Below are 22,895 nucleotides of genomic sequence, written 5' to 3' on the forward strand. Positions count from 1 at the left end.
TTCACTTACAAGTACTAAACAATTGCAGTAGTCAAAGCAGTTCTTCACTACTATTCAGTATGTGCACTGAATGATATATTTGAAAAAACAACAGACATCTTCACAGCTCTGATGACTTAGTTGTTAACTGGTGTGACTGTAGTGTACAGGGTCCTGGGTTCAAGCCTTGCAAGGGCTGTTTATTTTATTGCTAGGCAGAACAAGGACTGCTGGATAAAGAATGGTTAAGGCAGTTTTGAGTAGCTTTAAGTGGATTTGCGTGACCGTATGCGGTGCTAACGTACTGTTAAACAAAAAGGTGCTTACACTTTGTAGACTTGACTTACCAGTGTGCAAATCTGCTTAGCATTTACATTGAAGCAATGCTTATTCCTGCTAAGCATAGCTCAGCCCTGGTAACCAGTGTTCACATTCCATTCTGATGAAATAGCAGGGTAATGACATCTTTAATAAGTGTATTTAATTCCATGTACATAACATGCTTCTATGTGCTGTCATTACAGTAGCAAGGGGTGTAATTATACTGTATGGGATACCTGTGTATATATGGCTAGTACAATAATATTTTCTCTTTGTATGTGTTTCATACATGGGGAGTATCCCAGGTTATATGCAGTCACACTTGCATGTATTGTATCATTATCTTACTACTGTTAACAATGCTTTCCCAAGTAAGAGTAGATTGCATATTGTAGTACTGAAACCATACACCTCTGCATGCAAAGCTGGACTCTGAGTACTGACTATCATGTTCTTGGTGTATGAGCTGTATTTTATTAAATATTTGCTACTGGATATTAATCTGATATGTGGATATTAACTGTAGACTACTATGTGTACAGGACATGTCACTGAGGCCTTCTGTCATGTAGTAATGGCATACCTATCAGTGTCAGACGTCTATCTGTCAAAACATTTATCCCAATGTATAACCTGTTGCCTAGCTGATTTCTGTCTGTCCTCTGCAGAGATGTGCAGATGTCAGGTATCCATCTTGGCTGCTTACAGGCAATCTATGCTTAACTGACACTGGCATGTCTTCCCAGCTGTGTTATAAATGCCACAGCTAGGAAACCCCACCCTGTATGCACCACATGCCATGGATACCCCAGCTAGACTTCCACAGTCAACAGAACATGCTTGGGTATAGGTCTTCAACCCAGACACTGGCCATGTTATGTAATATATGTTGCATGCATGCCAATTGGAGCACCTCACTGACCCTCTGCAAGAGAAAACCAGATGATTGGATGTTGCATTTAACTGTCACCCTGGGTATCACTCAAGTGGCATCAGTTGATAGATGACCTGCTGAGAAATGTTAGGTGGCATGATACCAGTGCACCCTCACCCCATACTCTTCTCATCTCTCCATGGACATTAGCCTGTTATACACCTAGGAATGCCTGTACCTATGGACCCCAGTACTGACAAATGTGTCACTGCACATTACTGAGAATAACAGTGTCTGTGTGTTTGCAAACTTGTAGTTGATAATACCCTGAGGGCCTTTTCACTCACTACACCCCCCCCATTGCCATAGTTAGAATTGGCTGCTGCTGTAATTGACATTAAATGTATGTTGTTACACTCTTCGCCCTATAGGCTACCTGGAGCTTGCAGTACCAGCATAACACTCTTGTACAAATGGGTAGATAGGCGTGGGCTACCCTCTGTGTCCTGGGAAGTGTGTGTATGTGTGCAAGTGTGTATATTTGTAGGATACATCATTCTGAGGCCACATTCTCCAAATGCAGTACACCTTGCCATACATTATAAGGGATAGTGATGTTGCTGACATTAGGAGAGCCATGACAATCTCTCACCCTATTATCCCTGTGGGATGTGCAATAAATGTATATCCCTGTAGTAGCACTGATTAGATAGATATGGGTTTGTATTGCAGTCCTGGTCAATGTGTGATTGTGGGTATGTCAGAGCATTATCATAGGTTTCAGTGAGTAAAATATCCAATGTGGGGTGTGGGTGCTGGGTATACTGTCTTTACACCATGGTACCCCCTGTGCATGTTCCAAGGTCCACTGTATGAGGACCACTGTCATCATCAACCATACAGGTAACTGATTACACTATCCAACCCAATGATGCATGTGCTGTGTGCAAATTCTCTGTAACAGAACGGACTCACTGACAAGGTAGTTAGCACTGATAAACCCAAGTCTCTCAGATGTGTCTATGACTGTTATGTGTTTATCAATGTGTATATGACAGTATGTCATACTATATGTTGTTCATTAACACCCAGTACATCCCCCATTACCATACTGTACAGGGCCTGGTGATGTTCTTCACATAATAAGAAACTCGGGACACACCTCATCCTAAAAGCTATGTGGTGTGTGCAATTAAGGCCAAACACATTAGTAGCTATAAGTACCTAGGTAGGGGTTCTACTCTTAGTGTTGTCAAGTACGTTTGTGTGTATGTCAAGGGAGCTACTTCATTTTGCAGAAAATACATGTCCCAGGAGATCATTTGTGCGAGAACTGACTGGCAAAAGCTAACATTTCAAAGGAATCATCTTGTGGAAATTCATTCCATCAAAATTAGTAGCAGATGTGTAAATACCCTCTTCCCCACTGTACAGCTGTACAATGATACTGGAGTTGGTATATATAGTTGGGTGGGGTTTGTGTGGGCACAGCCACCCTCATTGGGGTTATTGTTGTGTGTATCCCCACACTTAGTCTGCTGTAATACTGTACAGTTTATGTTAACAGGTTAAGTAGTTGTTAATCACACTATGTGTGGTTCTATGCCACCCCACCCCCTCCAACGTGGAGGGCTGTGTCACCCACACCAGCACATCTATGTTTACCAACTCCAGGATTGCACTACATTGGTGAAGAGGACATATACCCTGCCAGTACCGTCGTCAATGACATTAAACTGGCAGACTTATTATTTACTGATGTGATGTTTAGTCTATTTTGTCTTGGTGGAATTACATAGGCCAAAATGAGATCACTTCAAAATTAAGTACATCTATGTGTACAGCATTCTCTGTGTATTGCATCTACACCAAAGATTCTGTGTGTGTGTGTGTGTGTGTGTGTGTGTGTGTGTGTGTGTGTGTGTGTGTGTATGTATGCACACAGTTCTGCCATGTGGCTGCCCTATACAGGGGTTTGTTGGACAGCTGCAGACCATACATCGCAGGGTCTACAGCTCACCATGTCTGGCCATGGACATGAGAACTGTCACTGCCAGGGTTTTCACGGGCACTACCAGGTAAAAGCCCAGATATGGTACTCTCCCCTGAAGATGACAAATGTCCACTGGATCCATGTCCCTGTTGTGACCGGGTATGTTTTGGTGTCGACAGCACCCCCCTGCAGTGCTGGTGCTGGTACTGCCACTACGGGAGTGGCTGTGAGTTGTTGCACGTCCACATAGACCTCCACCTGTTGCTGTTGCTGACCTACTTCCATGTGGCTGTTGCCCTACTCCCACCATATGCTCTAACACAGAAACCACACGGTCGAGGATTTCCACCATCTCACCCAACTGTCTATCCAGGACCTCTGCAAAATATCAGTGGGCACCTGCAAGATCACTGATGTTGTCAAATACTGCAGAATAAGTAGCCCTCTGGAGCCTCAGACTCTGTCTGGTGTAACATTCCATACATGCCTGTGCCTCCCTGATGGCCTGACACATGCATCTGGTCACACCTGCTGTGGCACTTCTGTCATGGGCATGATGGCCAGCAGCCCTTCTACAAGCACCCCTGTACTTCTGCTTGTGTGGTACCCCACCAGTCATCCAGCTATGGCTACTATGTACAGACCCATTTGCCATAGTCACCTCACTGTCTTGTCCCATGCCACCACCTGCCAACTGTCCCTCATCTATGGCCACTGGTGATGGGGTATGTATAGGCATTGTGACTGTATGGGGGATGGGGTGGATAAAAGTAGGATGCTAATCGATGGCACATCTTCAGCCCCTGACAACCCTGCCTGTGCCTCCTCATACCTATCATAATTGTCAGAGCCTGTATGGACAGTAACATCAGTTTGCCTACAGGAGGGACCCTGACCCACCTCACCACCTGTGAGGGGGAAAACAAAAAATGTAATTTAAGACCTGTACATCATTGCTTACCTCTACACACACACACACACACACACACACACACACACACACACACACACACACACACACACACACACACACACACACACTTGTCCTGTTAAGTGTGTTTGTTCTGATCTTGCATTGTTCAGAATAAAATTAACTTGCAATTCCAGACAAGTTTCCCTGAGCATTGTTATACATCTACTGTTGCATCTGAGAATATCTGTCATTTAGATATAATCTCTAAGGACCTTACCTGGACTCATAACATCACAGACCTGGTAAGGAGGGGATGTTGTACTCAATGATAGGTCTGATGAATGCTGAATACAGTGCACAATTACTTCCTTGGACTTAGGTGCCATACCTTTGTTTATAAGTTGCGCAACATAGAATGATTTCCTCACCACTGTCGACACGTGATGATCAAAGGCTCGATTACTATCTATATGTGTCCCTAAGTCCCTGACTACTGGGTCAGCTCTAAAGGCTGTGTTGTCAATATGATAGTTACTAGGGATGGGTGACTTCCCAAAGGATACTACTATGCATTTCTTGGCATTTAGTTTTAGTCCATGGCTCTGACAGCAGTTGTTTGTTTGTGTCAGTCTCTCCTGGAAAATATTTGTGTCAGTAATGTATGAGATTCAGTGGCAGCTCCTAATTTGCAATCATCTGCAAATTTAGTCAGCCAGAGACCACTGACATGGGCCTTGACATCTTCGAAGTAAATGCCAAAAAGGAGTTGTCCAAGGACTGATCTCTTATGGACTTCACTTGTGACTGGCCTTCTTGTAGAGGTGGACTCCCCAATTCTACCTTCCTGGGTCCAGTCTGTGAGCCAGTTGGCTATCCACTGGGTGACATATGGGTGTGTACCTAACCTCTTGTGTTTTTCAACAATGCCCAAGTGGGGTATTGTGTCAAATGTCTTGGCCAGGTAAAGGTAGGCAGTTTGAATGATTTTGCCCTTATTCATTCCTCTGGTGACCTTTTCAAAAAGTCAACCAGGTTGAATAGGCATGATCTGCCCTTGACGAAACCAAACTGGGTTGAGTCCAGTGTCTGGAGGTTTAGTATATCTCTGTTGATCATCTCCATGATAATTCTTTCCATGGCTTTACATACAAGACTAGTGACACTTATGGGTATGTAGTTTACAGGGTCTGTAGATGGTCCACCTTTGTGCAGCGGGATAACTGTTACCTTTCTCCATTCATAAGGCACAAAGCCTGTTTGGAGACTGCAGTTAAATAGTAATTCCAGAGGCCCTGACAGGTCATGTTTTATGCTATTTAGAAGACATCCTGGGATATTGTCTGGGCCTATTGATGTAGTGTTCTTGGTCCTAGAGAGAGCATTAAGGACCTGCTTCCTAATGATAGTAGGGGGAGTTATATTTGATGATATTTACTGAGGGAAGGCTGAGGTGGAGAGAGGAGTAAAGTTGGAGCTGAATTATCAGCCAGGAGGTTTGCTACATCTTCTGGCTCAGTATAGGTGGCTCCATTTACAATGAGCTCTGCACACAATTGTGTATTGCCTTTGAGGTTGTAGACATAGCTAAAGAATGATTTGTGGTTGTCCTTGGCCTGTGAGGCCAAACTTACCTCAAATTTGACTTTGGCAGACTTTATTTGTCCCTTGAGTTGTTTAGTTTGATGAGGGTGCATTTACCCTGCTGGGTGCTGCACCTCCTAATTTTGCCATGATTTTCTTCCTGCTGTTATACAGCCCACTGATTTTGTGATTCCACCAGGGTGGTTGTTTTTTGAGTTAGTTCTGTACTTCTTCCTAGTGTGTACAGCTGTCTCTATGCAGCTATTAACATGCTTGTACAGGGTTTCTGTGAAGAGTTCTGCATACGCAGAAGTGTTCTCAGGGTTTATAGGGGCTTGAAATTTTGCCAGGTTCTCACTTAATAGCAGGATGTTAGCCTTAGAGTAGTTCCTGAATATTCCTGGTTTAGCTTGGGTCCAGCTTTTATTTTTACTTCAAAGGAGACTCTTTCAACACCAGTGAAGGCAATCAGTTTGCACCTGCCTGCCAAGTGCTACTGAAAGAAACACAAACCCTATTCCCTCTAAGCCCACCACTCAATTCACTCCTCAGCTCCCAGTCAGGGAAGCACACTTAAACATTTAAACATATAGAGACACTTCCTGATACAGTTTTATCATAACCCATTATTCTCATGTAAAGGTGTCAAATGTACCCACATGCACCTTCTGTATAGAAATGGATATCGGTTGGGGTTTAATTCATATAATGAAATGGTCATTTCACCGAACATGATTTTATGGAACAGATAACATTGACTAAAATAACCACTATCCAAAAGCAAATTATTCTGAAACCACACAAAAGACCAGTGAAAACAGCTCTACTTTCCAAAATAAGAATTTAATAAAAACCTTTTAGTTGTCTCTCCTCTCCTAGTGCCTCGGCTGCAAGCCTTTACAGAGTAAAAAGATAACATTGACTGTTCACTTCCGAGAAAGTATGCATCTGCAAGAATGTAATACAGGGTACTTGGCCAACATTGCCAATATCAGGAAATCTGTGCTTTTCCCCATTGTATTGTGATTTTGGAGTGGGTATTTATAGGTGTGGGGGGGGGGGTGTGGGAGGAGCAGCCCTCACCTGGGTGGAATGCACATACTGTGGTGTGTATGGCAGTCAGAATGTTGGCCAAGTAATGGCATTCCCTGTGTTAGATCCTTGTTGTTGTTTACTTTCACTGAAGTGAATGTTTGATGTTGTCAGTTCGATAAAAGGAGGTTTGCAGAACTGATAATTCGAAGTTGTGAAATAGAACCATGTCAGTTGTCTTTCATGTCAAAAATTCCTTTTGTAGAGTCAAAAATAAATGCTTTGTTTAGGTTGTGGTTTGCCTATTAATTTCGGAGGCAATTACAAACAAGTTATACAAGGTGTTTTCACCGAAGATTGAAAACTAACAAACGTGTGGTTGTGGAAGTTTGCCACAGACCTTTAGATGGATTTTTTTACAAATGAAAATTCTCTCCAGCTATAACCCTGACAGAACTTTGGATTACACCACTCTAGTAGGAGAATGTGACTGCCAGAAACCCTGAATGTCAGCCATGACTTTATCATTCAAATAAGCCCTAAACAAATCATATAGGTGGCAACAAAAAAAAAGTATAAATAAACCATTGCATACTACAACTTGTCAGTGTATATCCTACATCAAACTGTTAATTAAATATCTTCTGTTTAAGTCGGTAGTCAGCACTACATTGAGTCTATAAATCGATATAGAGAGTAAATCTAGGAGTTGGGGAAACACTCAGTCTCACACATACACACACACACACACAAACACACACACACACACACACACACACACACACACACACACACACACACACACACACACACACACACACACACACACACACACACACACACACACACACACACACACACACACACACACACACACACACACACACACACACACACACACACACACACACACACACACACACACACACACACACACACACACACACACACACACACACACACACACACACACACACACACACACACACACACACACACACACACACACACACACACACACACACACACACACACACACACACACACACACACACACACACACACACACACACACACACACACACACACACACACACACACACACACACACACACACACACACACACACACACACACACACACACACACACACACACATACACACACACACACACACACACACACACACACACACACACACACACACACACACACACACACACACACAGACACACACACACACACACACACACACACACACACACACACACACACACACACACACACACACACACACACACACACACACACACGCACACACACAGACACACACACACACACACACACACACGCACACACGCACACACACGCGCACACGCACACACGCACACACGCACACACATGCACACACACACACACACACACACACACACAGACACACACACACTTAGAAAAAACTACAAAGGACAAAATAAAAATAAATAAAAAATATTTTTTTATAAACTAATGCTTTTTATTGAGTCACTCTAAAAAGAAAAAAACTAAGGAAGAAGAATGAACACTTTGTGAAAGAAACACAGACAAGCTGATTTTAAAAAAGCATTCAAGGTTTGTTTTCTTGATTTCGGCTACGTTTTCTGGTACCTGATTACCGCAATCAGAAAAAGCAACATCGAATGCATTTCTGAAATCAACTTGTCTGTGTTTCTTTTGCAAAGCATTCACACTTCTTCCTTATTTTTTTACTTTTTAGAGTGACTCAATAAAAAGCATTCTTTTTTAAAATAAATCTTTTTTATTTATATTTTTATTAACTATTCAAATATTCCAAAAAGTTCTTGGGTTGGTAATCATTAAGTAGATGTTGACATTATGCATGTGATTTGAAGAGGTTTTCTTTTGTTTTATATTTACACCTGTTTTTCTGGCCTGGCTCATGGATAAAAATGATCCAGGAAGGTCCAGTTTGCTTGCTTGTTTAAAAAGTAAAATAAATAAAAATAAAACAGTCATCAGAAAATCCTGACAAAGGACAGAAATGCTTCTACAAAAAAATTATGTGTTTAGGAATATATTCACGGTATAATGAAAGGGGTTCCATTCAAATGCTTGAACTATCAAGAGTTCAAGTGTTTGAAATGTCAGCTGCAGAGTTAGAAAATGAACTTTTCAAACATCACTGCTATTTAGGTATGTAAGATCTCAGTACAGTGACATGGAGAATTTGCCCTTTCCCAGCTAATGTATAATTTCAGAGTTGGTATATATATATATATATATATATATATATATATATATATATATATATATATATATATATATATATATATATATATATATATAATGAGCAGGGGGTGTGGGAGTGCCCCTCTTCAAAAAAAAAAAGTAGTGTTTGTATTTCTTTGAATCTTTGTAATTTGAAGTATAGGGTCATAGCATGTTACCAGGTTAAAGTTTTAGCCAGGTGCGTGGGCAGCCTGAGAGATACTGGTGAATATTCACTGAGAGGATAAGCAGGTGGTAGTTTTGGGACACTAACATTATCGACTGCAGACAAAAGCTGTTTAAAAGCTGATTTTTTTCATTGGTTTGTTTAAATTCTTAGCTCAGCTATAATGCACTCATAAACCAGTAGTTGATAGACACAGATATTTTTGTTGATACTTTACTTGTCAGAGGTGTACTATTAACAGGCTGTGCTAAAAGTGTGATGTCTTTATTTAGGACCAAGTTAAGTTATGTTACATTACTTCTGCTTTAGTAGAGCACCTATATATAGAAAAGGCTTGTAATACCATTCAGATAACTCTTACTTCCCCAAATTATGACATAATAATACTATTTAGATAAGTCTTAATTCTCCACATTTGTATATTCTAATACCATTCAGATAGGTGTTAGTGCCCCAAATTTCTACACTCTATTTCCATTCAGATAAGTCTTATTTCTCCAATTTCTACACTCTAATATCATTTGGACAAGTCTTATTTCAGCAATTTATACACTACAATATCATTTGGACAAGCCTTGTTTCCCTTATCTCTCCACACTAACACTAATACCATTTGGACAAGTCTTATTTCCCCAAATTTCTACACTCTTTGACTAAATGGAAAGTCAGGCAGATTGTTTTCCTTCAGTTGCTGGCCTCATCACACTTGGTTTACTTAAGCAGCGTAGCAACTGCCTGATGCTAGTAGACAATGGACTTCTACTTACCCCATCACACATCCCATCAGAATTTACATGTCAGAAATGCAAGTATTTAACTATGATGTGAATACTACTCTCAAAAATAAACAGTCTGTGTGCAACACACATCCTGTATGGAAACTAAATTTTTGGGTAACTTTTTTTCTTTGTTTTTTGTGGGGAACAAGGTTAAATTCAATTAAAAGATGAATAGTTTATAATATAAATATATAATATAAAGAATATTGTGCGTCCCATAGCAGACACACACCTTTGCTCCCCCACCCCCAAAAGAGCAATCAATGCTTGTTTGTGACATCCAACCTCTCTTTTCTTAGTTGGCAGATGCATATCATATTATCCCCAGTTAAACATCCTTTGACATTGTAAATGCAATGATCTAGAATGGTGTACACTGTATGTCCCAGGGTACTGGACAGATAACTGATGAATGACCAAGGAACACAGACATAGGTTCATAGGTTCATAGGTAGATACTAGGCTATCGGCCCTGGGGCCTATACAAGCCCAGCCAAAAAGGTACCCTGGCTTTTGCCACCCAAGAAAATTATTTTCCTGTACCACTGTTGAGCAGAGCCACAGAAGTGATCCCCGGGGTGAATTTCCTATTTCCCATCCAATCATCAAGATTTTTCTTGAAGAGTGCTAATGAGGAGCTTTGTTTGATATAGATAGGTAGTTTATTCCAGAGTATGGGAAGTCTTTGTGACAGGAATCTATCCCTCTGGCATATTCTCTTTATTGTGGTGACAAGGTTTAGGTCCCTAGAGCGTGTAGCTCGGAGGAATTGGGATTTCTTTAAATGGAGCATGTCCAACAGCTCTGGGTTTGACATAGCTTTGTATGTAAGGCAGGGATCACCTCTGAGTAGGCAATATGCGATGGAGTAAAGCTGGAGTTTTTTGAGATGGTCTGCATAGGGCATCTGTTTGAGGCTGGTAATCTTCTTTGTGAGGTATTTCTGCGGCCTTTCCAGTTGTTGTAGATGTCTTGTGAGGTACATACCAAAAGGGGTGTTGTACTCTATATTGGGTCTAATGAGGGATGAGTAGAGGGGAACAATGACATCTTTTTTTCTGGACTAGAAACCTTTCGTGATGAGGTGTGCCACATAGAAGGATTTCCTGACTACTGTGGTGATGTGATTATCAAAGGAGAGATGACTGTCCACCTGTCACAGGGTCTCTTATCACACTTTCGGTGTTAAGTATACTACCGTCTATGTTGTAGTTCATGGGTACAAAGTTTTTACCAAAAGGGATGACAATGCACTTTTTGGCATTGAGCTTGAGGCCATGGCTTTGACACTAGGCATCTGTCTCAGTGAGGCCCTTTTGTAGGATGTCCACATTGTTAGGAGTTTTGATTATGGCTCCTAGTTTGCAGTCATCTGCGAACTTCATTAGCCAAAGACATTCTGTGTTAACCTGTACTTCAGAGAAGTATATACCAAACAGGAGAGGACACAGGACTGAACCCTGTGGTACTCCACTTGTCACTGGTCTGAAGTCAGATTTGGAGTCTGCTACTTTCACAGTGTGGGTTCTGTCAGTGAGCCAGTTGGCAACCCATCTTGTGACGTAGGGATTTATACCTAGTTTAGTGAGTTTATCTATAATTCCAGAATGGGGGATGGTGTCGAAAGCCTTGACAAGATCTAGATAGGCTGTGTGAACCACCTTACCCTCATCTACGGCTTTGGTGAAAGCTTCAAAGAAGTCTATCAGGTATAGGAGACATGATCTGCTTTTTACTAACCTGAACTGGGTGGGGTCCAGAGTTTGGAGATTACCAGTGTCTTTGTTTATAAGTTCCATGATGATACGTTCCATGGCCTTGCAGACCAAGCTCATCAGGCTAATGGGGCAGTAGTTCCCGGGGTCCGTGGTGGCTCCCCCCCTTGTGGAGTGGGATAACCATCGCTGTGCGCCATTAAGCAGGCACAAAGCCTGAGGTGAGGCTATGATTGAACATGGTACTTAGGTGGGGTGCCAGTTCATTCTGTAGTTCATGTAGAACGCAGCCTGGGATGCTGTCTGGTCCCATGGATGCTGTGTTCTTGGCTTTGGAGAGTGTGGTTTTTACCTGTGCAGCCGTGATTACAGGAACTTTGCATTCTTCCAGTATAGAGATGGGCTCTTTACTGGGTGAGAGGGGGGTAAAGTTAGCACTGAACCTATCTGCCAGAATGTTAGCAATATCAGTTGGATCTGTATATTTAGTTCCATTGTGCTGTAACTCAGAGCAGATCTGAGTGTTGCCATTGGGATTCTTGACATAGCTATATAATGCTTTGTGGTTGTCTTTAGAATCAGTGGCAATTTTGTTTTCATAACTAGCTTTGGAGGATTTTATTAGGGATCGCTGCTTCTTACTGAGGCTGACCAGGGAGCTCCTCCACTCAAGGGATTTTACTCTCTTTTGCAACAGTTTCTTCCTTCTGTTGTACAGTTTGTTTATGGCAGGGGACCTCCAGAATGGCTTCCTTTTTCTGGAGGATAGTATCTTGGTTCTGTTTGGGATAGCACGATCCATGCACTTGTGTAAGTGCTTATAAAGTGCAATTGTGTAGGATTCAGTAGTCATAACTGTATTGTCCATCTGCATGGGTGTCATGAAGTTCACCACTTCTGTCTTAAGAAGCAGGAAGTTGGCTTTGGAGACATTTTTTACCATGGTTTCCTTAATGGGGGGTGGGGTGGGGGCAGGATGTGGATATCTAGGGTAATTAGCTTATGGTCAGATCGGACCAATGAGGCGTTGACTTCAGGTGTGGAACACCGGTCACTCATATTGGTAATTACTAGATCTAGGATATTGTTGCCCCTGGTGGGGGTGTGGATAAGTTGATCCAGGGCATTGGAGTTTATGAATTCCAGAAAGCATTGAGCGATGGAGTTGGTACATGAGTTTTCCCAGTTAATGGTGGGTAGTTGAAATCTCCCATTATTAGGGTGTTTGGTTGAACCCTAATATTTTCCAGTACATCAAGAAAAGAGGAGTGAGAATCCTGGGGCATGGTGGGAGATCTGTAGCAAGCTACAAGTTGGATTGCAGTTTTGCCCAGAGCTAGTTGCACTTGGATAACCTCACCTGCATTATGCTGAGCAACTAGCCTGGAGGTGTGGATATCCTTAATGAATATGGGCACACCTCCGACATGTAAATTAGTGCTGTATATTTGCAAGCAAAAATCATAACAGGGTGTGTAATCAGTAAGTGCAGTATTTTAGAAGTGAAATATTTCACTACATGGACAGGTAACGTAATATTTTCTTACAACTGTACACTATTTTCAATTTGATTGTCTGCTGGATGACTGTTTATCCTTGCTGTAAAAGTGTATGTGTGAAAAACAAGGTTAAGGCACCCATCCTGTGTTCTGCATGTGCATTGGATAGTGAATTGGATTCCAGACCTATGTAGGCATATTTCTGTGTAGTAACGTAGTCTACTGTATATGTAATACATTGATTTTATTTTCTGCCTATTATCACTTGTTTATATCTCAGTATTTGGAGCCACTGTTTTTCTTGTTGCTGTGCATATCAAAAACGGCTTTGGCTTTGCAAAGCTGGTTTGTGTGCACAGCAGTAGTGCACAGAATGCAGAATTAGACCACCCAGGTAGCAGACAGGAGCCAGACATGTAAAAATAGACCAGGGATGCATTCTGTTAATATCAGTCTGCATAGCACAAACCTGCTAAGTGCCATTGCACTGAGTGCAACAATGAGAACCTCAGAATAAATATTAATGTGGTTGACTTTCATGTAACTTCTCCTGTGGCTGTAGATGCTAAGTGTTAGCCTAAAGTTCACATGGTCCTGATACAAGGATCGCAACTTGTATTTTAATAATGTGACCTTGCATTAGATAGCAATGAAATTAAACATGCACATGTATTCTTTCATCCTTCTACTGGCAACAGCTATGAGTGTAGGACTTCCATGGATAAGGTCCAGGGTTCTAATACAGTAGACACTTGTCTTTTCTCAATGGTGTCCCACTTCACATTAGAGTCACCCTCAATTATAGCAGCTGACTTAGTAATTCTTATATCGCAATTATTTTCCTGATAGATGACACAGTAATATTGCCAGTTATGTACTTATATGATAATATATGCATTGGCTAACTTCTCTTAATTGCTTTCCATTGTGCAAACATCTTGCCAGTGACTGAATGATGCGCTTTCCAGTGTGCAAACATGTTGTCTGTGTAATGATGCTAAGCACCGTGCACCATTTTCAAATAATACAAAATCCAACAATGCACTTTCTCAGTATCTGTCATAACTGGAATTGGTGGGAAAAGTCATTATAGATTGGTTTTCATCTGTATTAGACATGGCTGGTGTTTGGGGATAGGTTCTGACATTTTGTTCTCAAAGGTGGAGTGTGCAGGAGTCCAAAGTGTTAGTTGGACTCCTAGTGAATGATTATGGCCCTCAACTGTTGCAAAAGCACTACTATGGATCCAATTACAAGTCAGATGCATGGAATAGTTTGGCCTGGGATTTGTCCATTGCTACCAGCATCCCCTGCACTGGTGAACAGTGTAAGAATCACTATCGAGACCTCAGGATGAGGAAGAGGGATACCCTCATCTGTTGGATCAAGGAATGTAGGACTGATGGCACTCCACAAATGTGTAAGTATCACTTATAGGCACTGCTTGTAAGAGGTAGCAACTGCATTTGGTCAGGACTGGTGTTCTTAGTGATATTGTGTTGTGTTCTGTTTTTTACACAGCTAATGTATGTCAATTACTGAATGAGTGAACTTATGAAGAAAGAATGACAAGGATGTGAGATGCAAGTGGTATGAATGCATCCAAACAGTATTGTTATTTTAGCATTGAGTAAATGCAGCTTATTGTGGTAAACACTTGTATCATATTGAGTATGCATTTGTCCACCGTAAAGCAAAAGTGTGCATGTAAAACAACAGTCTAGCATTACAGAATAGACAGGGGCTGTCATTTAGAAAAGCACACTTCCAAACTATATACTACTCGTTTAAGGTGATATCAATATTGCAATCTAACGTAAAACCTATACACTAGGGACAAGAAGAGCATGTGCTTCAGATTGTTATCAATATAACTGGGACACACAGAAGTGTCAGCATGTATGTTAACACAAATCCAATGCAACTTTCCATGTGTGTAAGAGCAATTTTTGAAATATGTTCCTATGTATGTGTCATTAGACCCCCATTATGTTATGATCTGTCCAGATATCCCGCTCTAAAACGTTGAGTGGTATGGTCTGTAACACAAAGCAACAGATGCACATTCTTAGATAACAGTGAACCTGTATCTATAAAGCTTAAAAGGAAAGAGTTCTTGCAATATACTCTATTCCAAAGGAAAAGTGCACTATTACAGTAGCCACTGCTTGTGAGTTCAAATACCACACTCCCCATCTATAACCTCAGTTGTTCACAATACTGTTTTAGGTTTTCATCAGTAAATATACAGTACTATTATGTAATCATCATTATAGCATTTGAAGTGCAGACCTCTATACCTGTGGCTTGAATGGCCTGCTGTCAAGTGTAATCACTGTATATGGAACATGCATATATGCAGTATATGCACCCATGAATGATTGCTGGATGCGGTATGATCTGCATTATAGTGTGTATGTGTCAGAAACAGGTTAGTATTCCAAGTAATAAAGACATTTCTTAGCATCCGGCAGTGTCAAAGGTAAAATATAACAGAATATAGTAAATCATTTGTAGAAAGATTTGTATATTATCTCTGAGGTTACTAATGTTCTTTTTTCTCTCACCCCACCCCTTTTCTTTATTTGTTTTTATGTATTTCTTATTTTGTACTATTATTTGTATTTTTATTATTATTATATTATTTATATAATCATATTTTTATTTTCATAATTATTTTGTCACTTCTTATGTTTTGTTTATTATGCATAATTTTCTATTGTTTTATTGTTAAATACATTTTCATTTCTTATCACTGTGTTAGTGATTACATTATTATTTGCATAATAATTTATTACGTTTAATTTTTTTTAAACTTTAGTCTTTCTTTCTTATGTTGCTTTATTTTATTATTGAATTTAAATTTTATTTATGTTATTATTACAGCACTGCAGGGAAGGCCAGTTCCCTGTGATTCACCTACACTCACTCCTCTGGCTACAGCACCAAGGCCAAGCACTTCTGGGCTGCAGCCTGGTGGCACCCTCACAGTTGCCCTTGCCCTGCCTGGACTGCCCTAGAGGATTGGCCTGTGGTTCCCTCTGGGAGCAGAGGAAGAGGGGGTGATTTTTTTCACCCAAGCTGAACTGCCAGATCTGGTGAGGAGGATTGTGTGCCACACAATTGTTGCAGGCTTACATCGAGTGGAGACAGTGCTCTCCATCATCGTCCTGAATAACACAAGGACACGCACACATCAGACACTGCAGCCATCGGTGCAGTGACATACTTCTCAACCTCCTAGTGTAAGAAATCTGGATAAAGCCAGACAAAATGGTGGGGGGGGGGGGCAGAAGTCCATATATAAGGACAGATTTTAAATATTGATGTTATAAACCTAGAAAGTTGTTAGAGTAACAGGGTTTGTGTTAACATACATTTTCTGAACAATTTGAAGTCTGAAACTCAAATGTATGTCATTATTTGATTACTTCAATCCTCAGATCATTCCAGTGATTTGCCAGAAAAACACAGGTTTTATGAGGAACAGACCAAAAATATGAAACAAAAATCTGGACATTCTGTGAAAATCTGGGCAGTTGAGACATATGTGCAGTGAGGTGTTAATGATGACAGTCCAGTGGGTGAAGACTTGATTCTCACTGCCACCAAACTTGACATTCATAAGTTCACAGTCTCCCCGCCCTCACCCCAACCATGGTGTTCACCCTTCTCTTCTGTTCTTCATCAACTATGTCTCTTGTCTTGTATGTCTTGTCTGTCAGCAAATGCTTCCTAACCTTCCCAACTTGCCTGCCCCAGACATGCCTATGTCCCTTCCCCAGCATTCCACTCACTCTTAAAAAAAAGAGCACCTGCCCCCCCCAAATATATATTATCCCATACCTAGCTCTCCATTTTGCACAAGTGTCCACTTGACATACTTAATTTGGTCCAATTCACTTTACAACAGCATTATGTTGTTGGTATCCCTCTTTCTGGCGGTGACAGTCCAAATTCAGCTAATAATCTGTACCTGTGCTCATTTGTTAATGTTGAAGAAATGGATAGCTATGGTTCTTACCTATGCCCTTCCTGCACATTCCTGCCTTCCTTTCACTTTGTTTTTCACCATTGTTGCAACCCCTTCATGACTTTCCTGTCTCTCCATTTTTTAGAGAATCTTTGTTTAATGGTGTGCAATGCACAGCATCTCTTAGTGATAGTAAAAAGACATACTATTGGTTATATAAACTTTTATTGGATACCAATACCACATACCACCAAACATTTCATTATTACTGCTCTAAGTGCATAAGCAGCCAATGACACAGATTCATAAGTATCACAATTTATAATCTTGATGTCCACATAAAAGTATTTGAAAGGATAGATACACCTGTATTTGAACCCAGCACCATCTGAACCAAAACAAGATACCATCAATGCAGAGTCAGGTGAGCAGCAGGTGTATTTTACATATTGTATAGATACTTGCACACTAAACTGCTGTTGCATATACCTGCTACTTAAGTAAATCTTTGGCTGCAGTTAATAATTGACTTCAAGTACTGTTACTTACCTTTCTTGGCCCACATACAACTGTTTTGGAATGCATGTGTAGGTAATCTATTTCAGTAATATTCTCATATTCCTCTTCATTTGCCTCAACTGTACAGAATTTTGCATAATGCACACAGTTTTTACCTTGTATGATTGGTGAGTTTCTCCATAACTTGTGGTTACACAATAATAATACTAATAATAACAACTATAGATAATACAAATAATAATAATGCAATACCTGTTATTCTATCATGTTTCTACATTTGTAAGAGCAATAGTTACAACCTGTCCCTTTATTCGTGGCTCTTTGTCCCCCTATTGTGTATGGCTTTGTCCAGATGTATTGTTCTAACAAGTTTACAGGTATGTTCTTATTATTGAATTAATATTTTATTAGCCTTGCTGAGTGATGTTGCATTATGGACAGTATTGGGCAAACAAACACGCTTTATTGAAAATATGTGACAATTAAAGTGATTGTATGCAATGCATCTGCTAATTTACTGTCTGTGTGGCTGGATGGGTTAATGCACTGGTGATGAAGGCAGATGGTACTGGGTTCAAAATGGGGTGTCAACATAAATTTTACGTGTGTATTAGATTTGTACGCACATTCCATGATACTACTGCTTAGCGATGCTGCTCACCATGCGCCATCATCCACAGTTTCTTTAAAAAAAATGGAGGAAATAGGAAAATGGAATAGGGAGCAAGCAGGAGGAAAAACATAGTGAAAGGAAGGCAGGAATGTGCAAGAAGGGTGTAGATATGAATCATAACTATTCATTTCTTCAACAGTAACTGAGCACATGTACAGATTCTTAGATGAATTTGAACTGTCACCTCTAGAGAGAGGGGTGGCAATGACATAATTGCATTGTGAGGCCAACTGGATCAAATTAAGTGTGTTAAGTGGACACGTGTGAAATGGAGAGCTATGTATGGGACAATATATTTTTGGGGACAGGTGCCCCTTTTTCTTTTATTAAGGAGAGCATGGAATGTTGGGGAAGGAACACAAGCAAGTCTGGGGCTGGCAAATTGGAAAGGTAAGGAACCATTTGCTGACAGACAAGACATACAACACAAAAGACGGGGTTGGTGAAGGACTCAAGGGGAGTAAACGTCATAGTTGGGGAGGGGGTTGGGAGTTTGAGATCCCATGGGCATCATGCATAGTAGCAGTGTGACTCAAGTCTGCATCCATTGGACTGTCATCACTGTTCCATCACTGCTTTACTGGCTGCAGTGGCCAACGTCTACGCTTATGGCCAGTTTGCCATCCCAGGATGGAAAGCGAGCTCTCTATCTGACATAGGCTTCTGTCCATGGTCTGCTGCACAATCCTATGCACCACACCTGACAAATTAGCTCTGGAGATGAATGCACCTCATCTATCTCTGCTCCCTGAGGGAACCACATGCCTAGCCTCTGGGCAGAACTACCTGAGGGTTGAGGGAGGGCAGAGGCAGCAGGAAGAGTGCTGCCAGGCTGGATCGAGTGTAGGCAGATCACAGGGAACTGGCCTACCCTGATGTGCTGTAGTAATATAATAATAACATAAACAAAATTAAAAACAATAATGAAATAAAATATAAAATAAAATAAATGAAAATAATAAAATAAAAAATAAATTATTATAAAAAACTTTAAGTATAATTATGAATACAATGATGAATAATAAAAATGAAAAGTGTTTAACAACAAAGCAATATAAAATTATACATAATAAACACAAGAAGTAATAAAAATAATATACTAATATGAAATATGATTATATAAATAATATAATGATAATAATAATAATAATAATAATAATACCAATAAAATAATAACACAAAATAAGAAATCCATAAAATAAAACAGAAGAGGTTGGGTTAGAGAGAAAAAAAGAACATTAGTAACTACACAGATAATATACAAAGCTTTCTACAATTAATTTATTCTAGTCTGTTATATTTTACTTTTAACAATACCAACAGCTAAGAAATTTCTTTATTACTTGGAATACTACCATGTTCCTAATACATGCACACTATAATACAGATCATATCACATCCAGCAATCATTCATGGGTGCATATATTGCATATATGCATGTTCCATATACAGTGATTACACTTGACAGCAGGCCATTCAAGTTACAGGTATAGAGGTCTGCACTTCAAATGCTATAATGATAATTACATAACAGTACTGTATTTTTTTATTGATGACAAGCTAAAACAGCATTGTAAACAGATGAATTTTATATTTGGGGAGTGTGGCATTTGAACCCACAAGCAGTGACTACTGCAATACTGCACTTTTCCTTTGGAATACAACTAATGCAAGCACTCTTTCCTTTTACACTTTATAGATTCATGTTCACTGTTATCTGAGAATGTGCATCTGTTGCTTTGTGGTACGGACTACAACTCTCAACCTTTTAAAGCAGGATATTTTGACAGATCATAAAATAATGGGTGTACAATGACCCACAACTAGGAACATATTTCAAATATTGCTGTGACACACATGGATAGTTGCATAGGCTTTGTGTTAATATACATTTTGACACTCATTTACTGACTTCAATATCAAATAATTGCCAGATTATCATAAATCTTAAGATAAACAGACCAAAACAGTGAGTCATACACCTGGATATTCAACAAAAATAAATACAGTTGAGAGCTATTCTACAGAGTAATGCATGCATACTTACTTTTACAGTTCAGATATGTGTTCCAAAGTTCATAGAACTATATGATATGACAACTAATCCATCTTTAACTGTAAAGACTGCAATAACAGTATTTTATATAATTATGCTTAGATACCACATGCTTCTCGGATCCTGGGCAATTGCCTGTCATGGGACCTCACATTTCAGGCCCTCTCTTCTGCAGCTGTGGAAAGATGAAAAATGGAAAAAGCATTATGAACAATAGTGTTTTCTATAGTCAATTTGAATATTTACAAGTATTAAATGAAATTCATTCATATACATCTCTGGGGTCCTCAGTGCCTGACACTCTCTTATCCAGTGATCAAGGGTATCCTGCTTCTTTCATTAGAGGTCATCAAAGTGGTGATGGCATTGTTCCCCAGCACATGGGATATCGGTCACACTGGACAGAGCCCTTGCCAAACTAGACCAGGCTTTTGATTTGTATTGCAAGCCAGTATAGTTTTCCTGCATGAGGTGGGGTCCATGATCCTTAACCAGGAACCCAATAAATACTTTGGACTCCTGAATACCTCAGTGCTGTATTCTGAATTGCACACCTTCTTCAACACCTGACATATCTGCACAAGTTCAGGCTGAATGTCTAATGTGAAATTCCCACCAATTCACCTTTAAATATCATGTTTTCCTACCAATTGCACTTACTGAGAATCTGCGCTGTCTGCATTTTGATACATTTGAATAAGCTGCACACCTCTTACCGTCACACAAGCATGCTAAACTAAGTGTATTGATTTGCACGATGCTAAGAGGTATGCAGTTTTTTCAAATGTATCAGAAAATAACTTTTAACCACTGCAGATCCACGGTTATTTTATTACAGTACCACTTTATTTGTATAAGTTGCCATGTCACAACAATATAAGTAAAGTTTGCATACCCTGGACTAGAACCCAGGGCTATCTATATCCAGTCCAACACTCAACACATGTCACTGCAGGATTAGTTACAGAAGGTCAGATATTTTAGTATTCATTGTTAACTTGATGGCATGAGTATAGTACAACCCCACTTACCAGGTTTGCGTGATGCGCATCCGCTTTCTATTTTTGGATGTCTGGGTCATGTTTGATACATGGGTGGTACAGCTATGCAAATGATATAACCATAGGAAAAACATCCCAGTGCATCATCCAAACATGGCAAAAAGAAAAAGAAAAAAGAGAAAAGCTGAAGTATACAAATATAACTAATTCTGGCATTTTTTCACATTACTCATGGCTTTGGCCACATGTCTTGGACTAACACATTGATAGGACAGGTCTGCACATTTAACCATGAATACTGTTCATTTCTGTGCTGGGTGGACATACCTCTTAACCTGCACAGATTTTCACAGATTATCCAGAGTTTTGGCGGATATTTTTACTGTGTTCCTCATAAAAGTTTGTGCTTTCTTTTAACTCATTTGGGATGGAAGTCACTAAATAATGGCAGGCATTTTCATTTTGAACTTCATATTCTTCAGTAAATGTATGCTAATGCATAACCTTTTATTCTGTCAACTTTCTTAGTTTATAAAAGCAATATGTCCCTATCTCCCTATTTTTCAGCCTTTGCTCCACTTTATTTAATGGCTTTGTACATACTTCTTGCTGTAAGAGGTTGAGAGGTATGGGGGTGGACCCTCAGTGCTCTCCTGTATATGGATTCAATATCTGTGTTGTTATACAAGGTGTCACAGTCAGCCCTACTGGAATGCACCGCAAAACCTCCCTCAGGCATGCCACACATCATTAATATGCATTGCGTGTTGCAGAGAGCATATTGTGGCCATGTACATGGATACATTCCATGTCGGCTCTACACAGAGCCTACATGGAGTTCAGTGAATCCTGGGAATTTACTTTTTTGTACAGCATACTTGTGTTACCCTAAATGGAGTTCATTGAGTCCTGGGGATTTACTTTTTTATGCGATATATTTGTCTTCACAGGTAACTTATTAAGTTGTAATCTCCATAGGAAATCTAGATACTCCTCATTTTTCATGCATTCAATATTACTTAACTTTATAGCTCTATTTTTTTCTGTTGTTGAAGTACACCATGGATTAACATAATATTCTGTTATAATGTTTTATACCATGTTCATGTGTTATTTTCAACATTCTTAGTTTTTCTTTATTAGTAATTATTTCTTCATTCCTCCATTCTCTTTTCTTTTTATTTAGTCTTATTAAATCCCATTCTTTTTATAATTTTCCTTAAACATTTCCTTATATAAACACTCTCATCTCCATTAATCCAGTCTAACACTAAATAAATTCAAGGCTGCACCACACACAGATTTAATAATCCCAAACCGATGGCATCCATTATCTACATAAAATATTCCCCTTTTGACTGGGTTCAACATAGATCCCCAAATAACACTAAATATTAATTAGAGCATTTCTTTTTCTATGTCTTTAGGTAACATATATATATATATATATATATATATATATATATATATATATATATACTTACCATATAGGCAATCTTCCTCATCCATAATGAGTTAATTAAGTGAACTTTTTT

Source organism: Protopterus annectens, chromosome 8.part1 (genome assembly GCF_019279795.1).
Source record: "Protopterus annectens isolate FY-2018-M chromosome 8.part1, PAN1.0, whole genome shotgun sequence".
NCBI lineage: Eukaryota > Metazoa > Chordata > Ceratodontiformes > Protopteridae > Protopterus > Protopterus annectens.